Raw genomic sequence first — 26,654 nt, forward strand, 5'->3', positions numbered from 1 at the left:
CCTTACTAATTCATTCCATGAAGCCAGCATCACCCTAATACCAAAACCAGGAAAGGACATAACCAAAAAAGAAAACTGCAGATTGATATCCCTGATGAACATAGACATTAACATCCCTAACAAAATACTAGCTAACTGAATCCAACAACATATCAAAAAGATAATCCACCATCATTAAGTGGGTTTCATACCAGAGATGCAGGGACGGTGATGGTTTAACATACGCAAGTGAATAAATGTGATACACCTAGGCAAAAATTCACATTTTGACAACATCTGCATTTTACCAATAATCTTTAAGGCTGTTTTTATTTCTGAAAAATTAAAGTCACATGAACTAAAAAGTACCATAGCTTTTATCTTCCCTTTAAAAAATATTTCATCCAAGCACTCATCTTTCTTTAAGTCAATTAATTAGAGCTCTTTTTTTTATAGACATCACACACACAACACATGTATGTCCACACAGACAGGCAGAAGAAGATCTAGTAGCTATAAAATTTTTCTTTTGCCAATCTCCTAATTGCATTATTGGCTTCTGGGTGGAGCCCTTTAAGAGCAAGGTTTGGAAAGCATGCAGTTTCTAGGGCCTAATAAACAAGTGTAGCTGGAAGACAAAACCAGATTTTGAGAGGGATCTATACACCTCTAATTCCTGGCACTTCATAAGGAAAACAGGTGTCTCCAAAAATTGAATCTGTGGCACCTTTTCTGTTTTTCCCAAAGAGTCCCAGGCCATCAGAAATTATCTCAGAACCTCCCATGCATTCAGAAGAGTGGCAAGGCAAAACAGAGTTCAGTCGACTGAGAAAAAAAAAACCTTTTCCCAGCAAAACAAGATCCAAGAAGAGAAAATCATAAAGTCCTTTTAAATATACCCATAACTTGGATATCCACTTCTAATTAAGCTGAGCGCTCTTTAAGAAAATTCTTTTAAGTCCCTTATTGCCCGACTTTAGCCATGCCAAGCAGCCAATATTTCTGGCTTTTTAACTTTACCAAAGGTAGCCCCCAACTACTCCGAGAAAGGAAAATACAAGGTGGTTCATGGAGGGGAAGAGAATCGACAAATGGCAAAGGTCACACAGATATTAAACCAGAAAGGACTCATTCCCTAAACCAGGATTGAACTTGGGCCACCACTGTAAATGGTGAAGGCTAAAACAAAGCATTGCCATGTGGTTACAGGTCACACTCCCAATAATTTAAAACAAGATGGAGGCCTTCAGCAAAGTTTGCCACTGACCAGTTTGCTGGGCTTGGACAGTGGGGCCTATGCAATACTAGGCCCACATCCCATCCTAAGGTACCCCTCTTTCTGACAGAACCATAAAGAAAGACATACAAAACACACCAGATTCAGTATAGCTTAAGACCAACTTCAAAAATCCTTTTTTTTTTTTTTTTAATAATTACAACTTTACAGAGAATATAAACAGTGACTGCTGGAGTCCTGGTCTAGTCAAACGTCTTCTTAAAGGAAAATAAAAAAGCCTCTCACAAAAAAAAGTTAATGCCTGGCCTGGTGGAAAAAAGAGAAAGAAACAGCTTAAAGTGCAGAGTTGGAAAGTGTATTAGTCTGTTTTCACACTGCTGATAAAGACATATCCAAGACCGGGAAGAAAAATAGGCTTAATGGATTCACAGTTCCATGTGGTTGGGGAGGTCTTACCATCATGGCAGAAAGCAAAAAGCACCTCTTACGTGGTGGCTGCCAGAGAAAATGAGAATCAAGTGAAAGGGGTTTCCCCTTATAAAACCATCAGATCTTGTGAGACTTATTCACTACCGCAAGACAGTATGGGAGAAACTGCCCTCATGATTCAATTATCTCCCATAGGGTCCCACCCACAACACTTGGGTACTATGGGAACTACAATTCAAGATGAGATCTGGGTGGGGCACAGCCAAACCGTATCAGAAAGATACCTGGGGAAAGAACCGCTTATTCTTATGTAAATAATTTCCTCCAACAGGGAGAGAAACTTAATTGCTGTTTCTTCCGAGGGGCTCAGACAGAGCAGGATCCCTCAGTCAGGGGAGGGGAGGCCAGGGGAGGGGAAGACATCCTGGACCTGTGTTGGGGAACACTGGCCAGCCTGCCACGTGGGGGCCTTGGGCCATGTGCTCCAGCCCCACCTGGGAGGGGAAGGGAGCAGGGAGCCACTGCTCACCCGTCTGTCCTGTGCGCACGCCTGCAGTCATTGGGGTGGGGGTGAAACACCCCCAATATTGTGAAAGAAAGGATAGGTGCCCGTACAGTCTCAAAAAAAGAAGGAAAATGCCATAGAAAAGTCTGGATTGGACCGAGACTGACATTCCTGACCCCTGAGAGCAACGAGGTGGGGCACAGTTTACCCTCAGAAGAAGTCCAAGGACAAAAAGTCTCAGAAACAAAAGGGACAAACATTTTTTTGGTCTGCATTTTACTCACCTTTCCTCATGTACCAGTATGGGCCACCAAAATGATCCAGGATTTTCTATTCCTTAGTTCAGCTAAAATCCAGGTTCTTGTCACAAGACCAGGAAAAATTAGGCACATGGACACACTGAAAAGTGAGGAGAGTGGAATTTATTAAAAGAAAGCTCTGAGCAAAAAGAAACCAAAAGAGATCCTTCCAACAGGCTTCCACCTCACAGATTGAATGCCAGGCCACCACACACACAACCTGAAGAGGCCACGCTCCTCCCCACTGCATAAGGCACGAATCCCCAGTGGCTCCACCCCATTCTTCCAGTGCGCAGGCAGGCCCCCAGTCCACTGTGGGCATGTCCAGACAAGGGCCTGGGCAGGTTCTCTCATGTGCATAAAAGCATCTGATTTAAATACTTGTGGGGTGGGTTGCAGATTCTCCAGGGATCCTCCCTTATCTGCCTCCTGCAACTGTCACCAGGACTAAGAAGTTTCCCATAATTTCAGACAAGTTTCCTTTGAAGATTGAAAATACCCTGCTTATTGTTTTGTTTCATAGGAGGCCATGTCTTACGATGGCTAAGTATATGAACTTTGGAGAAAAAAATGACTTGGATTTTAATTCTGGTTATGTCACTTTCTAATTATGTGACCTTGGGCATTGCTATGGTTTGAATATTTACGTCCCCTCCAAAATTTATGTTGAAACATAATCCCCAATGCAACAGTACTAACATGTTTGGCCTTTAAAAGTTTCTTAGGCCATGGGAGCTTTGCCCTCATGAATGGATTAGGGCCTTGTGAAAGGACTGGAAGAAACTAGCTAGGTCCTTTTGCATTTTGCTCTCTGCCACACGCGGCATCAGCAAGAAGACACCATCTTGGACACAGAGAGAGCAACACTCACCTAACACTGAATCTGCTGGCACCTTGATCTTGAACTTCCCAGCTTCCAGAATTGTGAGAAATAAATTTTTAGTATTTATAGATTACCCAGTCTGTGGTATTTTGTTATAGCAGCATTAATGGACTATGACAGGCATGTTAACTCTCAGATCCTCAGTTTCCTCATCTAGAATCTTTGAACCTAGTACCTACCATATAAGAATATTGTAAAGACTAAATTAGATGATGCTTGGAAAAGACGTCACATAGGTGCTCAGTGTATTAGCACTGGAGTCTCTTCCTTGTACTTTGAAATGTACCTGCTATGGTTTGAATGTTTGTTCCCTCTAAAACTCATATGGCAATTTAATTGCCATTGTTACAGTATTAAGAGAGGAAACTTTAAAGAAATGATTAGGGCATGTGGGCTCTGCCCTCATAAGTAGGACTAATACCTTTCATAAAAGGCAAGTTTGGCCCTCTTCCTTCTCTTTTCCCTTCTTCCATGTGATGGTGCAGCAAGAAGACCCTCGCCAAATGCTGGCACTTCCAGCATTTGGAAGTTATTATTGGACTTCCCAGCCTCCAGAACTGGGAGCCAATACATTTCTATTTGCTATAAATTACTCAGTCTATTAGTCTGTGGTTTTCTATTATAGCAACACAAACAGACTAAGACAGTAACTTATACATATCATGATGAAATATGTGAGAAATGCATCCAACTATATCAATATGACACAGCAATTAGGACTAAGAGCTAAGATCATCTGTGTCAACATGACTTAGTTATTTGTTCCAAGAAAACCTTGCCCAGGAAAGATAAGACTGCAAACCAATAAATAGTTTCAGTCTTCGCTTCAGGAAATTCCTACAAGTCACTTTATCTGAGACAACAGCCTGCTCTCCTGAAAAACAATTTATATATTAAATGGTTTATTTACCAAGGCTTGCTTCAAGACCTTGTGTCTACCAATCTGAAACCATTATGTTACAAACTGCTCAGTCTTGATCAGGATACCATACTGAAATTCATACCTTAAACCAGACCCCAGATCCTTTTAAATATCCTCTTTTGATCTTTTGATTTTTTTTTTTTTTTTTTTTTTTTTTTTTTTGAGACAGAGCCTTGCTCTATTGCCCAGGCTAGAGTGCAGTGGTGCAATCTCAGCTCACTGCAACCTCCACCTTCCAAACTCAAGAGATTCTCATGCCTCAGCCTCCCAAGTAGCTGGGATTACAGGTGTGTGCCACCATGCCAGGCTAATTTTTATATTTTTAGTAGACATGGGGTTTCACCATCTTGGCCAGGCTGGTCTTGAACTCCTGGTCTCGAGTGATCCATCTGCCTTGGCCTCCCGAAGTGCTGGGATTACAGGCGTGAGCCATTGCACCTGGCCTGATCTGATCCTGATCTGGCCCCTGGATACTTTTCTGGCCTCATCTCCTATGACGACTTACTTGCCAATTGGACTCCAGCCACACTGACATACTTGTTGCATTTCAAATACTCTAGGAATACTGACACCACTGGATTTTATGTTTGTTTGTCCCATGTATATCCACATGATTCACTCTCTTATTTCATTCACATCTTTGTAAAAATGTCTCATTAGCAGAGTGACTTTTCTAAGTACTTCATGTAAAATTAAACCTCCAAGTACTGTTTATTCCTAATTTGCTTTTCTCCATAGCACTTATAATAACCTATTGTATAGCTTTATGTGTGTGTGTATATACATGTTTGTCTATCTTCCTCTCATTAGAATGCAAGCATCATTAGAGAAGTGACTTTACTTTTGTTTGTCATTATATCCCTAGTACTAAACAGTGCCTCACACATGGCGATGAATATTATTTCATGAATATTTGATATATATTTATTGATGAATAAATATTTGATGAGTATTCATTATATGGTTTGGCTGTGCCTCCACCCAATCTCATGTTGAACTGTAGTTCCCATAATTCCCATGTGTCACGGGAGGGTCCTGGTGGGAGGTAATTTAATCATGGGGGCGGTTACCCTCATACTGGTGTTCTCATGATAGTGAGTGAGTTCTCACAAGATTTGGTGGTTTTACAAGGGGCTTTCCCCACTTTTGCTCAGCCCTTCTCCTTGCTGCTGCCATGTGAAGAAGGATGTGTTTGCTTCCCCTTCTGCCATGATTCTAAGTTTCCTGAGGCCTCCCCAGCCATGCTGAACTGAAGTCAATTAAAACTCTTTCCTTTATAAATTACCAAGTCTTGGGTATGTCCTCATTAGCAGTGTGAGAACAGACTAATACAATTCATCAAGTAAATATTTGACAAACAAAGAAATAAAATGAGGGACAAGTGAAAGTATAAAGAGACATGATAGAGTCTCAGTTGTTGACACTTGCTAGAAGCAGCCATTTCATCCAATCCAATTTCGGATGCCCTGTGGATGTTTCTGGCCTGAATCAGACTGTTTAGAGCAGTGGTATCCAAAATTGATCATGTCATTTCTTGCTTAAAACCCTTTAATAGTTTCCTATTGGTCAGGAGTTGGTAAACTATCACCTAAGGGCCAGATCCATTCTGATGCCTGTATCTTGTACACAGAGTTTTATTGGATCACAGCCATGCTCATTCATTTATGTATTGTCTGTGATTATTTTCTTGCTATAACAGCACAATTGAGTAGTTGCAACAGAGACCATATGGACCACAAAGCCTAAAATATTTATGATCTTGTATTTTACAAAAAAAAAAAAAAAAAAAAAAATCTGACCCCTGCTATTGGTTAAATTAAGTACAATGTTCTTCAGACCTGTCTCATACCTGGAAGAACAGCAGTATGGGATTTAACTAAGAGTTTGGAATTATGTAAGTTCTGCAGGGGTCAAGGGAAAACTTTCCTATTGCTGTCTGAAGTTTTGCTGAAAATCACTGACAAAAGGCAGATTAATAGGAGAAAAGACTTATATATTTATTTGATCATAGTTTTTTACATGACATGGGAGCCTTCAGAATAAAGACCCAAAGATACAGGGAAAACTGTCCATTTTTATGCTTAGGTTCAACAAAGTATGGATGGCTTTGTAGAAATATAATTGGACAAAAAGTTATGATCTAATGCCAACAGACTGAGTGGGGAAACCCAGCATGTCCTTTCTGTCTGGATTCTTCTTGGCCTTCTTGAGTAGCATTCTTTCCTTCTGGGTATGGGACAGAACCCTCTCTTGATTAGGGCTCTCATGACCTACAATCAAACAAGGTAGGTCAGATAATTTCTTTATAGACAGTTTTTACACACAAAGGAAGAGGTGGGTGGTGGTGGGGAATTAGAGTAATAATATTAGGTTTTATGGCTGGTTCTGGGGAAAAGGGGTTCTGACTTCTATGGCCCACCTTAGGGAAGAGGAATTCTAGTGTCCATGGCTACTTCAGGGGAAAATGAAGGCCAGAGCAAGAGGGTAAGAGAAGCAAGAAAGATGCTTCTGAGGATTTCATTTTGGGGTATCGTTTTCTGAGACCCTGCAGTTCAAATGTCAACTCAGACAATTATTAGCTGTGCAAACTTGAATGAGTTACTTGCCTTTCTGAGCCTCATTTTCTTCATCTGGAAAATGAGGATCCTAATGGTGCTTACCTCAGTTGTTGTTAGAATTAAATGATTGTCTTTAAGGTTCTTACCAGTCTTCCATATAGCAGGCACACATGCAATTTAATCTATAATTTTTATTGCTGACTCTCTGGCTACTTCATGCCCTGTGCTTCATTTATTATTCACACTCAACTGCTGAGAGTTCCTGTACATTGCAAGTTGCTTCTTGCTTCTCTAAGTTGCCTACTAATTTCCTTTGCTTGGAACACATAATTAAAACTTTACTTGGCTTTGCAGACCTCCATTAAGGTTCCTTCTCCTCTCAGAAAACTTCCCTGAAAGCCAAGAGTAGAGTCATTGGTCCACTGTGGTACTATAGTGGTCTTGCAGCCAGGCCCCTCTCTTGGGACTGAACAGATCAAGTTGAAATGATGTAAGTTCTGTCTCCCACACTAGGAGTTCTTAGTGATGGTGGTAGAAGGAGGAGAGGGGAATTCTTACCCATTTTTCTATTCCAGTACCTGGTACAGTGCCTCTAATATAGCTAATGTTTTTCACTATATCAGTTACTCTAAGGAGGATATATTCCCTTTTGTTCATTCCCTTTTATTCGGATGCTGCTTATAGCTGTTTCTGATTGAAAAGAAAGTATCGATGCTGGCTTACATTTCCTGTAAAAAAGTGAGGCGGGAGCTGCTTCAACTCAGAATCTGCTCTGATAGGCTCAGTTGGCTCAGGGCAAACTGCAAGCACAGAGCAGTCAATTCCCTATACAGGTACCTGTCATAGCCATGGTGGAATGAAATGAGCAATGCATTATTTTCTGATGACATTTGGTGGCTTCAGTCACACCTCTGTCACTTATTAACTATGTAGTTTGTTACTTCTCTCAGCCTCAGTTTCCTTGAAAACCCAGGAAAAATTCTCCTCTCACTGACTTAGTATGAGGTTATATAAGTTTAGTAAAAGTTCTTGGTAAATTGTTCTACACACATTAAGCCCAACTATACTTAAGTCATTTAAGTGAGCCCATTGTCCTGGTTTATTGCATGGGAGCAAAAATGGGACTAACATGGGTTTGTTTATAAATTAGTCCATTTGGTAAAGACAAGGCTGGTCCTATGTGGTTGGCCCAGTCCATCAGATTAGTATAGGCCATAAGTACTTGTGTGCTAAATATGTTAACACAAAATAATATTTGACCCAATGATGTAATAGTCTTGAAAATATTCCTTCACAGAAGACATAGCCTAATTATCTAGAAATTCCTTTGAGGTGTTTTATTTTAGAGGGATAGTTATCTCTATGGCCCAAAAGCATGATGACAATTCTGTTTCTTTTTTTTTTTTTTTTTTTTTTGAGACGGAGTCTCGCTCTGTCGCCCAGGCTGGAGTGCAGTGGCTGGATCTCAGCTCACGGCAAGCTCCGCCTCCTGGGTTTACGCCATTCTCCTGCCTCAGCCTCCCGAGTAGCTGGGACTACAGGCACCAGCCACCTCGCCCGGCTAGTTTTTGTATGTTTTAGTAGAGACGGGGTTTCACCGTGTTAGCCAGGATGGTCTCGAACTCCTGACCTCATGATCCGCCCGTCTCGGCCTCCCAAAGTGCTGGGATTACAGGCTTGAGCCACCGCGCCTGGCGACAGTTCTGTTTCTAATATTTTTCTCTGCCATATAACCAACTACAAACTTTGCAACTTACAACAATACATATTTATTATCTCACAGTTTCTGTGGGTCAGAAATCTATGTATGGCTTACCTGGGTCCTTTGCTTAGTGTCTCACAAAGCTGCAATCAAGGTGTCAACCAGGACTGAGTTCTCATCAGAGGCTCAACTGGGGAAGGATCAGCTCCCAAGTTCCCTTAGATGGTTGGCAGCATTCTTTTTCCCGAGGCTATAAGATTCATGACAGCTTGCCTCTTTAAAGCCAGAGAGAGAGAGAGAGAGAGAGAGAGACAGAAAGTGAGACTGAACAACAGATAGAGAGAGAGAGAAAGAGAGAGAGGGAGATTCTAATAAGGACACATGATAACCTACATTCCATTATCTTTGTTACATTAGATTGGTTAAAAGAAAGCCACAGGTCCTGCCCACACTCAAGGGGAGAAGATTAGACAAAGGCATGAATACCAGGAGGCAGGAATCTTTGGAGCCACCTTAAAGTCTGTTTACCACACTGTGCAACTCCAAAAGTATCTTATTCCTTCATTTAACACTAGCATGTGTGTCTATGTGTGTCTGTATGCATGTGTTTCCAGAGTGGTGGTATGCTCTATGAAAAAGAGACTTTTGTTTCTTTTGTTCATAATCGCATCTTCAGCACCTAGAACAATGCCTAGGATTATAAAAGATGCTCAGTATATACTTGTAGAAGGAATGAATTAATGAACAAATGAATTAATGAACCCAATATGTGCATGACACTGACAATTGTTTTGGACCATGGCACTACATGATATATTTAGTTTGAAGCATTCTGTATACATAAATAGCATAAACCATTATCCTTTTAGTGATAATGAATTCTAAAAGCATTTGACAAGAGTTATGGGATTATTTTGAATTCAGTGAAGACATGTAGCTATTACATTTCTGAAGTCCAGTGATTTTTATGATGTAAAATTTATGACCAAGTCACCTTTCTAAAACTAATTATGAGAAAATAGAACTTTCAAAAGAGTTGGAGAATTCTAACACGATTTAAAAAGCATTTGACCCTGCCTTTTCTCCATCAGATCTCTTTTCTTTTTTGCACGGGACAAATTTTCATCTTGGCCTTTGAAGAGTTATGCCCTGCAGTAACTTGTAATGACTACCATCTGTTAAGGAGAAATCTTTAACATTATAGAATTATAGAATTGTTACAGCTTTAGGGTTCCTCGATCCTGAATACTGAGAAATAGCACCTCATGACTTCAGCAGATGTTTTTCTTGTTTATAGTCCATTTCCTGTGTCAAGAAGCCAGTCCTTGCTCCATTCTCACAGAAAGAAAACATTCCATATTCCATAGTGGAGTATGAAAGAAAAAAAGAAAGAAAAGAAGGCAGAACGTTTTGGATGCCAAACAGCACATGGAGAGCTTTGTACACCAGGACATCTTGGAACATTGGTGATGGGATGCCTTCTCACAGCTGCTGGAGCCCCTCTGATGAGAAGTCTTTCTGAAAAAAAAAAAATAGACAATCAACATTCCACAAAGGGTGACATTTTCTATTAAATTATCTCCACTTTTTATGTAACAGCTGCAACAGCTTTATATGGCTTTTCCTAATGATACCTCATCTTACAAGCACATGAAGTATCAAAATAGTTTATCAATGGCTCCCTCTAAATTCACAGTGTTTCAGAGTAATGACTCCCCACTTCACCTGAAAGTTCCCAGTTCTACCCCAACAATCCCAGACGCCTGTATTTATTGGTGCCTATTACAATACAAAACATTAAAATTGGCCACTGAACATGAAGGGCAGACTATTTTAGTGGCTTCCCGATATTCCTCTAAAGCACAGAATGTCATTCTTCAAAAAAACTTGGAGGTGGGATGGTCATTGAAGATTTAGAACAGTGCTTATACACCCACTCCATAAATATTCACTGAATGAATGATCAATTAACTTCTCTAGGTTTCATGTTAATTAAAAAGAAGGTAGTTTCATAGTTTTCATGTTTTAGCAAGTTGGTATTAAATGCAATGGTTGTAAATCCGTATGTTTTTTAAATGCACTCAACTTGTGCCTATGTCCTTTCTCTATAGCAAATTGTTACTTTTTTGCACATGTGTTTAATACAGTAAATTATATACGTTATTGATAAAGAACATAATCTCTTGAAGAAATTTTTCAGATTAATCTAGATCAAGCATTTTGGGCCATGGAATTTGATGTTTCATGTATTAAAGTGCTGGTTTTGAACATTAAATTTGTGCTTCAATCCTCCTAACTTTCATTAGGCTTTAATATTCAGAAGAAACTCTGTAGTTATTTGGATACACATTGGATAGATTCTTAAATCAATTTCATAAACTTTAAGGTTCTGTTTTTTCTGACTCTGTGTGGGTCTAGGCTAATGTGTGTGTTTGTGTCTTAGTTTTTAACAGACATTTTTTAAAAGTTAAAATTAAAAATAGAAAAATACTTATAGAGTAAGGATATAAAGACAATATTTCTGTACAACTGTACAATATGTTTGTGTTATAAGCTAAATATTATCACAAAGAGTCAAACATTTTAAAAAATTCAGAAGTTTATAAAGTAAAAAAGTTATAGTAAGCTAAGGTTTATTTATTATAGAGGATTTTTTAGAAATAAATTTAGTGTAGTCTAAGTATATACTGTTTATAAAGTGTACAGTAGTATACAGTAATGTCCTAGGCCTTCACATTCACTCACTACTCACTCATTGACTCACCCAGAGCAACTTCCAGTCCTGCAAACTCCATTCATGATAAATGCCCTATACAGGTGTACCATTTTTTATCTTTTATACTGAATTTTTAGTATACGTTTTCTATGTTTAGCTCTGTTTAGATATACAAATACCATTCTGTTGCAGCTGCCTACATTATTACAGTAACATGCTGTACAAGTTTGTAGTCTAGGAGCAATAGGCTATACAATATGGCCTAGGTGTGTAGTAGGCTATTACCATGAAGGTTTGTGTAAATACTCCATGATGTTTGCACAGTGATTAAATTGCATAACAACACATTCCTCAGAATGCGCCCACATTGTTAAGCATGTATTCCTGTCATTAAGTGACACATGACTGTAATAAGTCATTTGTTTCCACAGAGCATTTTGGAACAAATGGGAAAAACAAACACACACAAAAAAATATTTCATTAGCATTATTATAGCCTAAAAGTTACTTTAGAAAAGCCTTCTCTATCCCTGTTGATACCAGGTAAATCTGTTCTATTTTCCCAAATCATTTTATGCTTTCCTTTCAAGGTACTTATTTATTATACATCTTGATTATATGTTTATATGATTTATTGGTCAATTAAGAGGAAGTTACATAAGAACAGGGACAGTGTTTTGCTCACCAGTGATTGCCAGTACATACCACAGTTTTGGGCACGAAATGGAGTGTCAGTAAATATTTCTTGAATGAATGAAAGAATAGAACATTGCTAGAAGTTCAGCTAGCTGATTTATTTTTAATATCTGCGTAGAGTTTAGTTGCATGGGTGTATTTACTGATCTAATCTTATGCAGATTTATTTTTGCCAATTTTTTTTGCCATTTTAAATAACCCAATTTGCCTATAAAATGTGTAAATCAGACTGATAGCAAAAGAGTTTCTAAAACATAATGAAGTAGCCCAAAGGCATGCTGGAAAACAGCAGAGAAAATGTCAGTCAGTCTTAAGATAATGGATGCATTAGTCCCATGTATATGAGATGAGATATCTAAATTTTAGGACTTACATTTTCTTTTTAAAAAAATGATTTGGTATCAAAGTCACAAAATTAAAATGTTCTTGATGTTTGCATGCCCTTAATTTGTGGATAATCTGGCTTAAAATATTTAAGACAGGTATATATTTATACAAGACATTATTTTTACTATACTTATACAAAAAAAAAAAAAAAACTTTTCTCTGTAAGTTTACTAAAATCTTGCCTTTCTCAGGCTGCTGAGACACACTAATATGGCAAAGCTGCCCTGAGAAATAGCATCATTTTTGGGTTTTGGTAGAAATGAAAGCAGCACTTCAAAGCAGTCTGATTCAGAGCCCAAATAGTAGTGGCCTCTACTTCAAAAATATTATATTACAAGCCTGTATCTAATTGACAATACTATCTATTACTATGTTGGAGAATAAATGATACGGGATAAAGCTGACCACAAAATATGTTAGTATGCTCAAAATTAAATAGTAATTTAGAAACAAGTAGTGTTTGTTTCCGTTTTGGTGCAGACTAGGCTTCCCTTGAATGGCAAAGTATCGTGATAGTGAAAGACGAGGTCAACTTAACACCAACTACAAAGTTAAAATGGAAAGTAAATGTCCGATTCTTTTCAAAAGGTGGATCACAGAAACATAATAAAGTTTGTGCATGCATGGAAAAAGAGACTCACATTATGAAACGTAAGGAAGGACGCCGAGACCAGTTTGGTTGGGGAGACCCTCACCCAGCAGTGCTAGAGTAACTAAAGACACACACACAGAAATATAGAGGTGTGAAGTGGGAAGTCAGGGGTCTCACAGCCTTCAGAGCTGAGAACCTCAAACAGAGATTTACCCACTTATTTATTAATAGCAAGCCAGCCATTAGCATTGTTTCTATAAATATTAGATTTAAAGTATCCCTTATGGGAAATGAAGGGATGGGCTGAAATAAAGGTTGGGCTAGTTATCTGCAGCAGGAGCATGTCCTTAAGGCACGGATTGCTCATGCTATTGTCTGTGGCTTAAGAATGCCTTTAAGTGGTTTTCTGCCCTAGGCGGGCCAGGTATTCCTTGCCCTCATTCCAGTAAACCCACAACCTTCCAGCGTGGGCATTATGGCTATCATGAACATGCCACAGTGCTGCAGAGATTCTGTTTATGGCCAGTTTTGGGGCCAGTTTATGGCCAGATTTTGGGGGGCCTGTACGCAACAGAAGAATGGTACTGATGACAAAGCAAGTGGCCAGTGTGGTCAAGCCTGTTGTGATCCCTGGAGGAGGCAGCACTGTTAAGAATTTCCAGTGACCCTGTCTATATCAAGGACAGTACTAGTAGATAATGAGTAAAGACGTGGATGCACTTCAAAGGAGGAAGCAAAGAAAAGAGGGGTGTTGCTTTTGTGCCAATATGTAAACCTGAGTATTTGGGATATTCTTCAGTCATCTCTTTTTCTTTCCCCCCTGACCCAGTCACTTATCACATAAATCAATCAGTGTTGGTGGCTACATATTGCTTCACCTTTGCTACTTCACCTCAACCAGGAAATGATGGGGAAGACACTCTTTTGGCAGTGTTGTTAATAGAATTGGGATGGTAGTGATTTCAAGGTACCTTTCTCAGGGTCCCTTACATCCTCTGGGGATGACAAAAACTGTTCTATATGGGGGAGGGAGGTGGATTGAGGGCTCATCAACAATCTGCACAACAGTTCTTTTCTTTTTGGCAGGTATAAAATGAGAGGGCTGGGTTTAATAATCTGTAAAATCTCTTTCAACTGACACACTGCGTGACTGGTCTCTTATTCTACTACTCCATTTCCCAATGTATCAGTAAAAGTAAAGTGCTTACCACGTGCTTAAAACATGCTGGGCTTTCCTGTATGTTTGCCTTTGACCCAACTATCTCTTACACTTAGAAAAGCCCTCTCCAGGATGTGGAGAAATAGGAACACTTTTACTCTGTTGGTGGGACTGTAAACTAGTTCAACCATTGTGAAAGACAGTGTGGCGATTCTTCAAGGATCTAGAACTAGAAATACCATTTGACCCAGCCATCCCATTATTGGGTATACACCCAAAGGATTATAAATCATGCTGCTATAAAGACACATGCACACGTATGTTTATTGCGGCACTATTCACAATAGCAAAGACTTGGAACCAATCCAAATGTCCATCAATGATAGACTAGATTAAGAAAATGTGGCACATATACACCATGGAATACTATGCAGCCATAGAAAAGGATGAGTTCATGTCCTTTGAAGGGACATGGATGTAGCTGGAAACCATCATTCTGAGCAAACTATTACAAGGACAGAAAACCAAACACTGCGTGTTCTCACTCATAGGTGGGAATTGAACAATGAGAACACTTGGACACAGGAAGGGGAACATCACACACTGGGGCCTGTCATGGGGTAGGGGGACGGGGGAGGGATAGCATTAGGAGATATACCTAATGTAAATGACAAGTTAATAGGTGCAGCACACCAACATGGCACATGTATACATATGCAACAAACCTGCACATTGTCCACATGTACCCTAGAACTTAAAGTATAATATAAATAAATAAATAAATAAATAAATAAATAAATAAATACTCTCTCCATATTACCACCTCTCACACTTACATTTTAAGGTCCATCTCAAAATCCTTATCCTTCATAGTATCTGTCATGGGGATATTTTCTTCCATTCTTCGTCTCTCTTAACTCTTAAGTGTTTTTTGTTTCCAGTTTCTATGACTCAGCTGGTCTGTTTATTGAGGAAAAACAACAAACAATGAGTTAACATTTTTCCAAGTGAGACAATAACATGATATGTCCCCATGTCTCAGGGATTCTACTTTCCTCCTACCTACACATTATGAACCCTTTTAAATGGATGAGAGGAACCTTCATTTTTCTCTTTACAAAGGCCTTCTTCCTTTCTTGTTTTCATGCCAAGTCTTGTCTAATCCAGGCTATTAATGAGTTTTTCACTTCTATTAGCTTTTGGCTTATCTCTATAGAGGAAAAGGATCTATTTCTTCAATCTTATTATCTCTAAACTTTTTATTCACATAGCATACCCATGTGCCAACCAATAAAGTCAACAATTCTTCAGTCTTAATTTTAATTACGTTAAATTAATTTCATCAAAAGATCTATTGTGCATAACTGCCAGGCACTGTATCTCAAGGATGAACAAGATAAGGTCCTCTCCGGCTGGTAATTTATGTTCTCAGGGACAAGTTCAAACTAACTAACAACTCTCTTTTATAATGTGGTAAGTTTTTCAGTAAAGGGGAAGCAAATAATTTTGCCTGGCCACAATGGGGTCTTATAATAAGGTGGGACCTCTGAGAGGGATGCACATGAATTTCACCAGTGGAGAATGAAGGAAAGGGCCTTCCTGGAAAAAGAAAGAAGGAAAAACTCAGAGCTTTGACAATATGCATTCTGTTCAATGAAAACAAATAGTCTATTTCATCTACCCATGTCATATTGTGTGCGTGAATGGATGGAGATGAGGTTAGAAAGATAGACTGAGAGGTAGTTATGAAGAGCCTTGATATTAAATCATTATCTAGTTCTGCCAAATTGATTTGCTGATTTTGTACAGATCCCAGAGTACATATTATAATGGAGAGTCTTTTGATCATCTGATACCAGCGACCTGAGCCTGTTCCTCACTTTTTCCAGGGAGTGAATAACTCTGGGGCTCTACAAACATGCCAGGTATGTGCATTTGTGTAAGAACAGTTCATTTTATTACATTTACATTTTTAAAAATATTTTGTTTTGAAAGCAAATTCATGGGAAATTTCAAAGAGTACAAAGGGTCCCACGTACCCATCCACAGCTTCCCCCAATGGGGACATCACATAGATGTATAGCACAATATCAAACCAGAAAATCAACATTGGTACAATGCTGTTAACAAAAAAATACAGACCTTTTACAGTTTTCACCATTTTTAAAATCTGTATTTATTTATGTGTATGTGTGTAAGCCTATATATTTCTATATGATTTTGGTATATATTGGTATAACTATCAACACAATCAAAACACAGAACTGTTCCATCACCACAAAAGAACTCCCTCATGCTACCTTCTTGAATGTGCACCCATAGCCCACCTAACTCCTGTCCTTGTCCCCTGACAACCACTACTGTGTTATTCATTTTTATAGTTTTGTCGTTTCAAGGATGTTCTATGAATGGAATTATACATATATAACCTTTGAGACATTATTCACTGAGCATAATGCCTGTAAAGTCCAATTGGGTTGCATATATCTTTAGTTCATTCCTCTTTATTGCTGTGTACTATTCCAGCGCATGTGTATACCACAGTGTTTTTCAACCATTCTCTCATTGAAGGACATTTGAGTTGTTTCTAGCATTTTACTACTATGAATAAAGCCACTGTGAATATTCACATATAGGTTTTTGTGTGAACACATATTTTCATTCCTCTGAGATCATGTCCAACAGTGTGATTGCTATGTCACGTAAGCACATGTTTACTTTTGTAAGAAACTACCAAACTGTTTTCTAGAGTGCCTGTACCATTTGACATTCCAACCAGCAATGTATGGGAGATCTAGTTTCTTCACATCCTTGTTAGCATTTAGTATTATCATTAGTTTTTAATTTTAGCTTTCTAAAAGGTGTGTAGCGATATTTCATTGTGATTTTAATTTGCATTTACCTAACAGATAATGATTTTGAACATTTTCATGTGTTTATATCCATCTGTGTCTTCTCTTTGTAAAAATTTTTAAATGTTTTTTCCCATTTTGCAATTGAAATCTATATTTATTTGTAAAAAAGCAAACTGTTGAGTTTCGAGAGTTATTTATATATTTTAGATATAAGACCTTTTCCAGATATAAGATTTACAAATATTTTCTTCCAGTCATTAGCTTGTCTTTTCATCTTCACAATAGGGTCTTTTGCAGTACTGTTTTTGCAAAACAGTAAAAAAGTTTTTAATTTTGATGAAGTCCAATTTATAAATTTTTTAAAGTTTATATATTTTTGGTGTCATGTCTAAGCACTAGCTTTTTGCCTAGTATTATGTCCCAAAGATATGTTTTCTTCTAAAAATTTTATAGTTTTATCTTTTACATTTAAATTCATGATCCCTTTTGAATTAATTTTTGTATACAGGGTGATATAGAATTAGATCAAGGTGGTTTTTTTCTTTTCCTTTTTTTTTTTGCCTATGGATGTTCTATTGTTCTAGCATAATTTGTTGAATAAACTATCCTTCCTCCATGGAATAGTTTTTAAACTTTCGTCAAAAATCAATTGAGTATATTTATGTTGGTCTATTTCTGGGTTCTGTTTTTTGTTGCATTGATCTATGTGTCTATTCCTTCTCCAATAACACACTATCTTGATTGCTGTAGCTATATAGTAATCCATAACCTTAGGTTTCTCTCACTTAAATCTTTGTCAAAATTGTATTAGCTATTCCAGTTCCTTTGCCTCTTTATATGAACTTTAATCTACATTTGAAAAAAAAAAAACCTTCCTGAAACTTTGATAGGAATTGCAATAAACCTATAGATCAAGTTGGGGAAAACCGGAATCTTTACTGTGGTGAATCTTTTAATCCATGAACATAATATGTCTCTCCATTCATTTAGATCTTCTTTGACTTCTTTTCTCAGTATTTTGTACCTTCAGTGCACAGATCCTGTATGTGTTCTGTTAGCTATCCTTTTTGTTTTTTCATTCAGTTATAAATGATCGTGGTTTTCATTTTGGTTTCCATGACTTTGTTGTTAGTATATAGGAATACAATTGATTTTTGTGTGTTGAGCCTATATCTAGTGACTTTCCTAAAGTCACTTATCAGTTCTAGGAGATTTTGTGTAGCCTTTTTTTTTTTTCTTTTTTTTCTTTTTTTTTTTTTTTGTAGATTTTTGTAGATTCCTCATTGTTTTCTACACAGACAATGGTGTCATTGGAAAATAGGATTTATTTCTTTCTATCCAATCTGCATGCCTTCATTTCCTTTTCTTGCCTGATTGCAATAGCTAGATCTTTCTGTATGATATTGAAAATGAGTGGTACAGTTAACAACCTTTCCTTGTTTTCAATCTTTGGGGGAAATCAATCTTTCGCCTTTAAGTACAATATTAGCTATAGTTTGTTGTTGTTCATGTTTTGTAGATTTTCCTCACCAACCTGAAAAAGTTCCCCTTTATTCCTACTTTGCTGAAAGTTTTTAAAAAATATAAATCGATATTGAATTATATAAAAATTTTTCTGCATTGATATGACCAATATTATTTTTCTTTTTTACCCAGTTGATATACTATGTTACATTTATTAATTTTCAAATAATAAACCAGCCTAGTATTTCTAGAATAAGCTTCATCTGTTTGTGGCTTCGATTCTTCTTATATATTGCTAGGTTCAATTTGTTAAGGTATTTTTGAAGATTTTTGCCTCAAGTTTGTGAAAAGTTTTTGCTTCTATGTTCATGATAGATTTTTATCTATAGTTTTCTACATCTACTTTTAAAGCATCAAGAGACTCTCAGAGGTGGTTTCCACAGCCACATTCCCCAAAACTGCCTTCCATTTTAAGAATGTAGATTCTAAAAGGGCTTAATTTTTTCAACTTATTGGCCTCCATTTCAACTTTCCACGCCACCACCAAGGTAGGAAGGATAGTGGAGAACTTAATTTCCACTTGGAAATCTCAGCCAGAAATTTACATTAACCTTCTCTATCTGGTTCTTTACTTTTCCTGATGATTTGAAATGTTCTAAGAAAAGGAATTACAGACTTGAAAAGCCAGTGTTTATATCTTCTTATCTTATCAGCAGCACTGCATTGATATTTGTGTTGATATTTGTGGTAACTGGTTAACTTTGCATTGTTACATCAAAAATTTAAGTGGATTTGAAATATAATCAAGCAATGAAATATGATTACACAGTGATAAAATTATTTACTGTATTCCTCAATTTATCCAATGTTTTCACTGATATTAATAGCATCACATATGTCACATAAGACAATATAAAATTAATCAGTTTGTCCAGAAAGCTATTAACTCAGTTTGTTTTTTTTTTTGCATTATTATAATTTCAGGATGAAAGCAAGTCCCTTATTTTACATTCATTTATACAGAATTTCAGAAGGCTTTGGATACGTGCTTATGCAGGGCTGAAAATTGTACCTTCTAAAAGTTTTCGTCTATATTTTCAGTTTTATGTTTATCTTATTTTATTTACATAATCTATATAACACCTTCTCCTGTTTTTAAAGGCTCCAATAATAACCTCTCAAATTATTTTGTGACTGTGTTCAGCAGAATACAATCACAGAACGTCAAGGTTGTAAAATGTCCATTTGACTCAAGTGAAATCTCAGATTCAGTCTGGTTAAGTAACTTGCTCAAGGTTAAACACAGAGTCAGCACTAGAATCTAACTGGATACCAGATCTCCTGTCTCTCAGAACAGTATAAAACTTGTAGCCCACAGTTTGACCTTAACCAATTGCAGACTATAAGCATATAGCTCAATCTGAATTTTTTGTACAAATGTACTAGATATGGCCTAGTTTAATTTTAGGGAGTGTGAGACTCATTTGGAAGGCAGACAAGACTGGATTTTGGGGGTCAGAAGTGAAGCTCCAGACACTATTTCAAAAGACTTCTTATGATTCTGATACTGATTACTTAAGGAGTTACTTGTACAAGGTGACTAACTCTTGTTTTCCTGTTACTCCCATCCCTACTAATTGAAAGCAGCAAAACACATATACCCCTTCTTGCTGCTTACCAACTTTTAATATGCATGGATCCCTACGGCCTCTGCTGCTGTTTATTTATCAACTAGGAGTCCCTCTTAGGAAGGAGTGAAGATTCCCTTTCAGTTGCTCAAAGTAAAGTGAGTTCAGTTGCTGGCATAGATTGTAAAAATTTCAACCTCAGTCTGAAGAAGCTAATTGAATGGACAAAACTGAGTTCCTAGGAGTGTCTCTGAGAAAATGTAGACATAAGAGGAAAGGTTCATTAGCAGACAGATATTAGAATTACAAAGTATCTTGAAAATAGGAAACTTGTGAAAATCACTTTGCTTCAAAGTTGTCAGTTTCAGAACTATTTCTTTATTCATCTTTGTATCCTTCCTTGTATTTTACACCCAGCAGACACTCAATAATAGTTGTTGAAGAAATGTTCAATAATGGATTCCTCTATTTAACTCTGAAAAGGTCACTTTAACTGCAGTAAAGTGAATGCAATTTTATTATTTTCCATCAACTTCATCATTTGCTATTTTAAAAATCTTTTGGGAGATTATATGTAGTATGTGGTGGCTTTGGAATCCACTTTTTAAACATATAACGTTTTACTTGTGTGGGCTTGTAAAACTTACTTCATTACTCCATGTGTTATTTTCATGCTTATTAAGTGCTTAAGTCCAAGTACCTTAATAGTCATAGTTCATACTGTATCATTCTGTTTTCCTCGAGAATTTAAATTACCCCGGGACACCCCTTGTGACTTCTCTGTAGCACTTTTGGGCACTTAGGCATACAGTTTGGGAACCATGGCATTAGAAGGACGAGAATAAATAAAACATGCCTTCTTTTCTAAAGGAGTTTTTACATCTAACACTATAGAACATACAAACACCTTACTAACATATCATAAATGCTTTACTAGAAGCATCATCAAAATCTGTGGGGGACATAAAGGGAATGGGGTATGGAAGAAGTCATAAAAGAAGCATTATGTGACTAATTATTCAAGATTGAGTAGAAGATAACCTGACAGAGGAGAAAAGGAGAGGCAGAGAGAGAAAACAGTGTAAGTAAGACCCCTGACATATTAAAGCTTGTAGAAATCCAGAATATGCTTTGTTGGTAATGACTGTCAAAATAAAAAATTTGGATTGGGAATAAGGATAATGTAGATGATTGTGGCAGCCAAGAAAGTGCACATACGCATCACCCTACAGAAGAGAACCTGCTGTGAGGAGAGCCTTTGCCTGACACCCCAGTTGCTTCAAGTCCCCTGCAGTATTCCACCCTTGCCAGGCTGTTCCTTCTTGATGACAGAGCATGACCTGGGGCTGGGGGGCAGGTAGAGTTGGGTCATTCCTGCCTAATATGAAATCTCTTTTGATGGGCAGCCTGTGCTCTGGGTCTCCCCATCAGCCTGGCTGAGACTTTCTCAGAGCTGCGCTGCTGGCTGAGGCTCTCCCTACCCACCCTTTCTTCCTTTCTCTCTCCTTCCACACAGGTCACCCCTGCCTTCTGGTCCGAAGGTCCCCTGACCACTCCTGCTCCTTTCCCCCTTTATCCTGCTCAGAAATTTCCCCCACGACATCTCTCACACTTCTAATTCTGTTTTGGCACTTGCTTTCTGGAGAAACTGAACTGATACAGTGCTACAACTGATGAGTTTTTGTTTGTTTTTAAGACAGTTTTAGTTGAAATAAATAAATTGAACCGGGCCGGGCGCGGTGGCTCAAGCCTGTAATCCCAGCACTTTGGGAGGCCGAGACGGGCGGATCACGAGGTCAGGAGATCGAGACCATCCTGGCTAATATGGTGAAACCCTGTCTCTACTTAAAAATACAAAAAACTAGCCGGGCGACGAGGCGGGCGCCTGTAGTCCCAGCTACTCGGGAGGCTGAGGCAGGAGAATGGCGTAAATCCGGGAGGCGGAGCTTGCAGTGAGCTGAGATCCGGCCACTGCACTCCAGCCTGGGTGGCAGAGCAAGACTCCGTCTCAAAAAAAAAAAAAAAAAAAAAAAAAAAAAAAAAAAAAAAAAAAAAAAAAAAAAAAAAAAATTGAACCATGGTATCCCAGAACCAAAGTTGAGATGTTGGCAAGAAAGATCCCCTTTTAGAAGTACTCTTAGTTTGAGCTGTGTTATGAAACAGATACTGACAGTCATATAACTGTGTAATGAGACATGGGTTTCAGAGGCTTCCCTAGAACACATGGAGGGAAATTCATCTCTTACTTAATTCAGGGAAAGTATTTTGATGAAAATAGCCTTAGGTTTTTTCTATTAAGAGCATCTGTGTTACTTGGCTTCTATCTGGAGCTAGTGTCTCCTTGCTTGCTTGTCACAATGGACAGTGCTGTGATTGATGCAAAGAGGCAAACAGTCGCTGCTAGAGAATGTCAACTTTATTTCATGGCAAAAGTCATAGAAATTTATAGAGATGGTTACATAAAGCAGGAAAGAACACAGCATGCTCTCAGACAGAGGTACAACATCCTAACACCACCATCCTGCCTGCCACTCTGGAGACTGGCTTTGTGCCAGCCTGCTCACCAGATGCAATTTGCATGTGCATTGATTTCCAGTGCACCCTTAGAACTGCCAGGAAATTCTGCTTTTCTCCAAATCGATTTATTCTCCCGTTCTTTTAAATGATTATTCTCAGGCCCTTTTCACTTTTCACAAACTACCAATATCTCCTGTCTTGTTCACAGTTTTTTGAACAAGAAAACTGTGGTTTTGCTTTTTATTTCACTGAGGAAATAGAAACATTCAAAAGTGAACATTGATATCATTCCACCGAATTCAACTTCATTTTCCTATATCTGTGTCTTTCTTCTACATCTTCCTTGTGTCACAAAAATTAGCTATTTATCATCTTGTATAAGGCCAAACCCTCTACTTGTGCATGTAATCTCATTCTTTACTACTTATTCAAAAACAGGAGTCCTGGAGGTGTCCTCCTTTCTCTTGCATCATCAGTTTTCCCCTCTCCATCTCCACTGGATCAGTCTTCTCAGCATGCAGATACACCATGTTTCTCTCTCTTAGTTGCCCATACCATTTTTTATGGCCATTTATAACAAAACTCCCAGGTGGACTTTTCTTATTTACTCTCTTCACTTCTCTTATTTTCACTTGAGCTCACTCTGATCAGACTTTCATTCCCATCAGTCCACCAAAATGTTTTTGTCAAGGTCAACAAGGACTTTTCTATTGCCAAATCCAATGGTCATTTCTCAGTTTTCATCTTATTGGATTTGCCATCTGCATACAAAGGAGGTGATTACTCTCTCCTATGTAAACTACTTTTTTCACTTTGGTTTTGGGATGCTATTCTCTTCCTCCTCTGGTGGTGTTAAACAAAATTAAGCCTCTACAGGAACTTTCTATTCCTTTCATATGATGAAATGCATCATGACATATTACATTTATATTTACCTGGTATTTGTCTGTCTCTTCTGATTTTAAAATATAAACTTCCTGAGAGCAGCAATTTGTGCATTATGTACTGCTGTGTCCCCAGCACTTAGAGCAGTTCCTGCCATGTATTCAATGCCAAATAAATATTTGCTGAATAAACTGATGAAAATAACTCTAATATGATCATGAAGGTTTTCTTCAAGTCTGAGTCAAGTGGATGACACTTCTTTAGGGCCATCCCCTCAGCAGTCCCAGCTTTATTCCTGATTGAGGTTCATTTCTGTACTATATGAGAAAAAGCGAAAGTCATATTGGCATGCTTAGGATTCAGAGAGCCAGAAATTTTTTTGCTTAAAATATACATAAAAGTCTCATTTTATAAAGGAATGAGTTTTGGAAGTCAGCCGTTGAGATGAAAATTCCCTGTAGTCAAAAATATCCTTGAAAGACCCTTAAATCAACCATAAGGTATAGTACATCTGGTTCTGAATGTACAATTTTTTATATTAATTGATATGCACACAAGACTTTGCAAGCCATTGAGCTATACTAAAAAAAGGAACACAATGAAAGTCAGTGTCCATATGTCTGACATCTAAACCAATTTTTCTTTAAAAGAAATAGCAAATCACTCAGTGCAAATAAGAGATGGGTAGAAATTTCTGATGTTTTTGTGCTTCCTGCAGGCTATATTTCATTTTATTATAATATTAAGCCACTATCAGCATATTGCATAGTATTAGATTTGCTTATTGTTGTGGGGATTAAACAAAAAACATTTGGATAAGCAACTAGCACAAGGTCTGACCCACAGTAGAAACTCAGAAAATATGTGTTAGATTTTAATCAAAGTCTTATTGGATCAGAGCTGTAGAGAAACATAGAGAAGAACCTAAAATCCTTGCAAATAAGTTCCTGCTGCAACCCCAATGAACAGATATTATTCTTGACCGTGGGTATAGGCTTCATGGAACCACCTTTTGGATGGAATTGAAGAAGGAGGGGCTTTATATTGGAATGTAGTTAATTGCCTGAATTGAATTATTCCACTTGTCATGAATAAAAAGTAGCATTTGAAATAATTAAACCAACTTAACTAGAAAAATATTTTGATTTATTAAAATTATCTTTCTCAATGACATAAACCGTTGAGCCAGAAATAATTAATTCATGACCTACCTCCCCTCTACAAGCCCCACTCTGACAGCTTCAAATGAGAAAAGGAGAAATACGAGTTTGAACAGGGGTGCTGATGGCACTATGCAAGGCTAGGGTCTGGTCAAAGATGCAGTTAGTATTATGTTGTTCCCATTCAAAGAAGGTGATCTTCAGCTTGTTTTTCCAACATTCCTCTGACATATTTTTAAATTGTTGGCTAGCCCTGGTTAACTATGGTCTGTGGAATTTCTTCACAACCATCTGCTCCCTGGATGTTATTGCTTTTCTGTGTTTTTCTCATTTCTGGAAACTATCTTTAGGCAGAGGTTCAGTACAAAGTTCATAAGTGGAAAATCACAGCTTTCCCAATAACAGATAAGACAGCTAAGATTGTTGTTGTTTTTGCTTTTAGGAGATGAGGTCTTACTATGTTGCCCAGGCTGAAGTGTAGTGGCTATTCACAGTCATGATCATCAGTGCGCTGCAGCCTTGAACTCCTGAGTTCAAGTGCTCCTCCTTCCTTAGCCTCCTTAGTATCTGGGACCACAGACATGTACCACCCCATCTGGCCAGGTTTTGAACACTTACTATGCCTGAAGCTCAGGACGTTGCAACTGTTCTCTCATTTTATCTCTATGTAAACTTGTGTCCATGAATCTCAAAGGGTGGTTCTCATATCAGCAGCATCAGCGTCACTTGGGAGTTTGTTAGAAATGCCCATTCTAAGGCCCCATTGTAGAACTACTGATCAGATAGTCTGGGGGTGGGACTTGACCATCTGTATTTCAACAAGCTCTCTATGTGATTTTGATGTTGGCTATGTTGGCATAGGCAATAGTATCATTGCCATTATATATGCAAGGGAAGGAGGCATGTTACACTGAACAAAAATACGGTAAATCCATAGCTCTGGTAAGGTGTAAATCCAGGTTGCAAGCTTACACAGTCTGATTCCAGACAAAGTAACTTTAGCAATGTTATTAAACTGGCTCCAGTCCTTAAAATATCCTACCCTTGGAGGACAGGATTTGTGACAATGTTATTTTGTTTTAGCCCCAAATGCTCAAATTAATATCCATCTATTTGAGTCAGTTTCTGGAAATAGACTCTAAGGTGGAGATTTACCTGCACGAAGTTTACAAGGGAGTACCCATGGCATCAATACTGTAGGGTGTGAGAGAAGTTACCAGAAGCACATTGTCCCAGGAGATAGGGAATTACCCTGGGCTAGGGTGACTACAAGAAATTCTAAATTTCTGGGAGAGGATGTTAGCAAAGAGCCTTCAGCTGACAATACTTCCAGCAGCTGGGGTAATGAGTGCTTCAGTCCTGAAGCAGGAAAGCTGGAAGATTCAGGTGGCACACCATAGTATCTACCACAACATTGCCTCCCCACAGTGGGGGGTTTTCTTTTTTGTTGTTTTTGTTTGTTTGTTTGTTTGTTTTTTGTTTTAAGCATTTGGTATAGCTGCTTAATGTGGTGGAAGCATTTCAATAGGTCAAGGAGAATTCAAGTTGGCCTCAGCTAGCCTTTCTGCAGTGTTTTCAGAAAGAAGGAACCAAAGCTCGGCAAGGTTGATACTTATAAGTGAGAGTTGATGCTACCAAAGTGAACTGAAATGGGGCTGAAGACTTTGGTGACAATGACAACAAGGGAAAATGAGCAGTAGGATTAAAATAAAAAAGAAAAACAAATACGAAGTGAATGAAGAGCAGAGAGAAATCACGTGGGACCATAGAGTTCTGGAAAGCAGGAGGTCTCTCAAAGTCAAATGTTTCTCAGAGGCCCCAAACAGGTTGTTGTTATAAGCAGGTGGGAAGTCATCTGGGACCCTTGCACGGTAGTGCCAGCAGGGTAGGAGCAGATGAATAAAGAATGGAAGTAAACAAATCAAAGATTGCCCTTTAACTTAAGGGAAACCCCACTCTTTGCAAAGACTTGCTTTTTTGTTGCCTTACATGACAAAGACTTGTATTATTTTGGCTAGAAACCTCTCATCAATCGGGCATAATAAGCCAGTGTAAAGAAAATGTCTTGGCAAATAATTTTG

Source organism: Rhinopithecus roxellana, chromosome 7, assembly GCF_007565055.1.
Source record: "Rhinopithecus roxellana isolate Shanxi Qingling chromosome 7, ASM756505v1, whole genome shotgun sequence".
In the NCBI taxonomy this organism is placed as follows: domain Eukaryota; kingdom Metazoa; phylum Chordata; class Mammalia; order Primates; family Cercopithecidae; genus Rhinopithecus; species Rhinopithecus roxellana.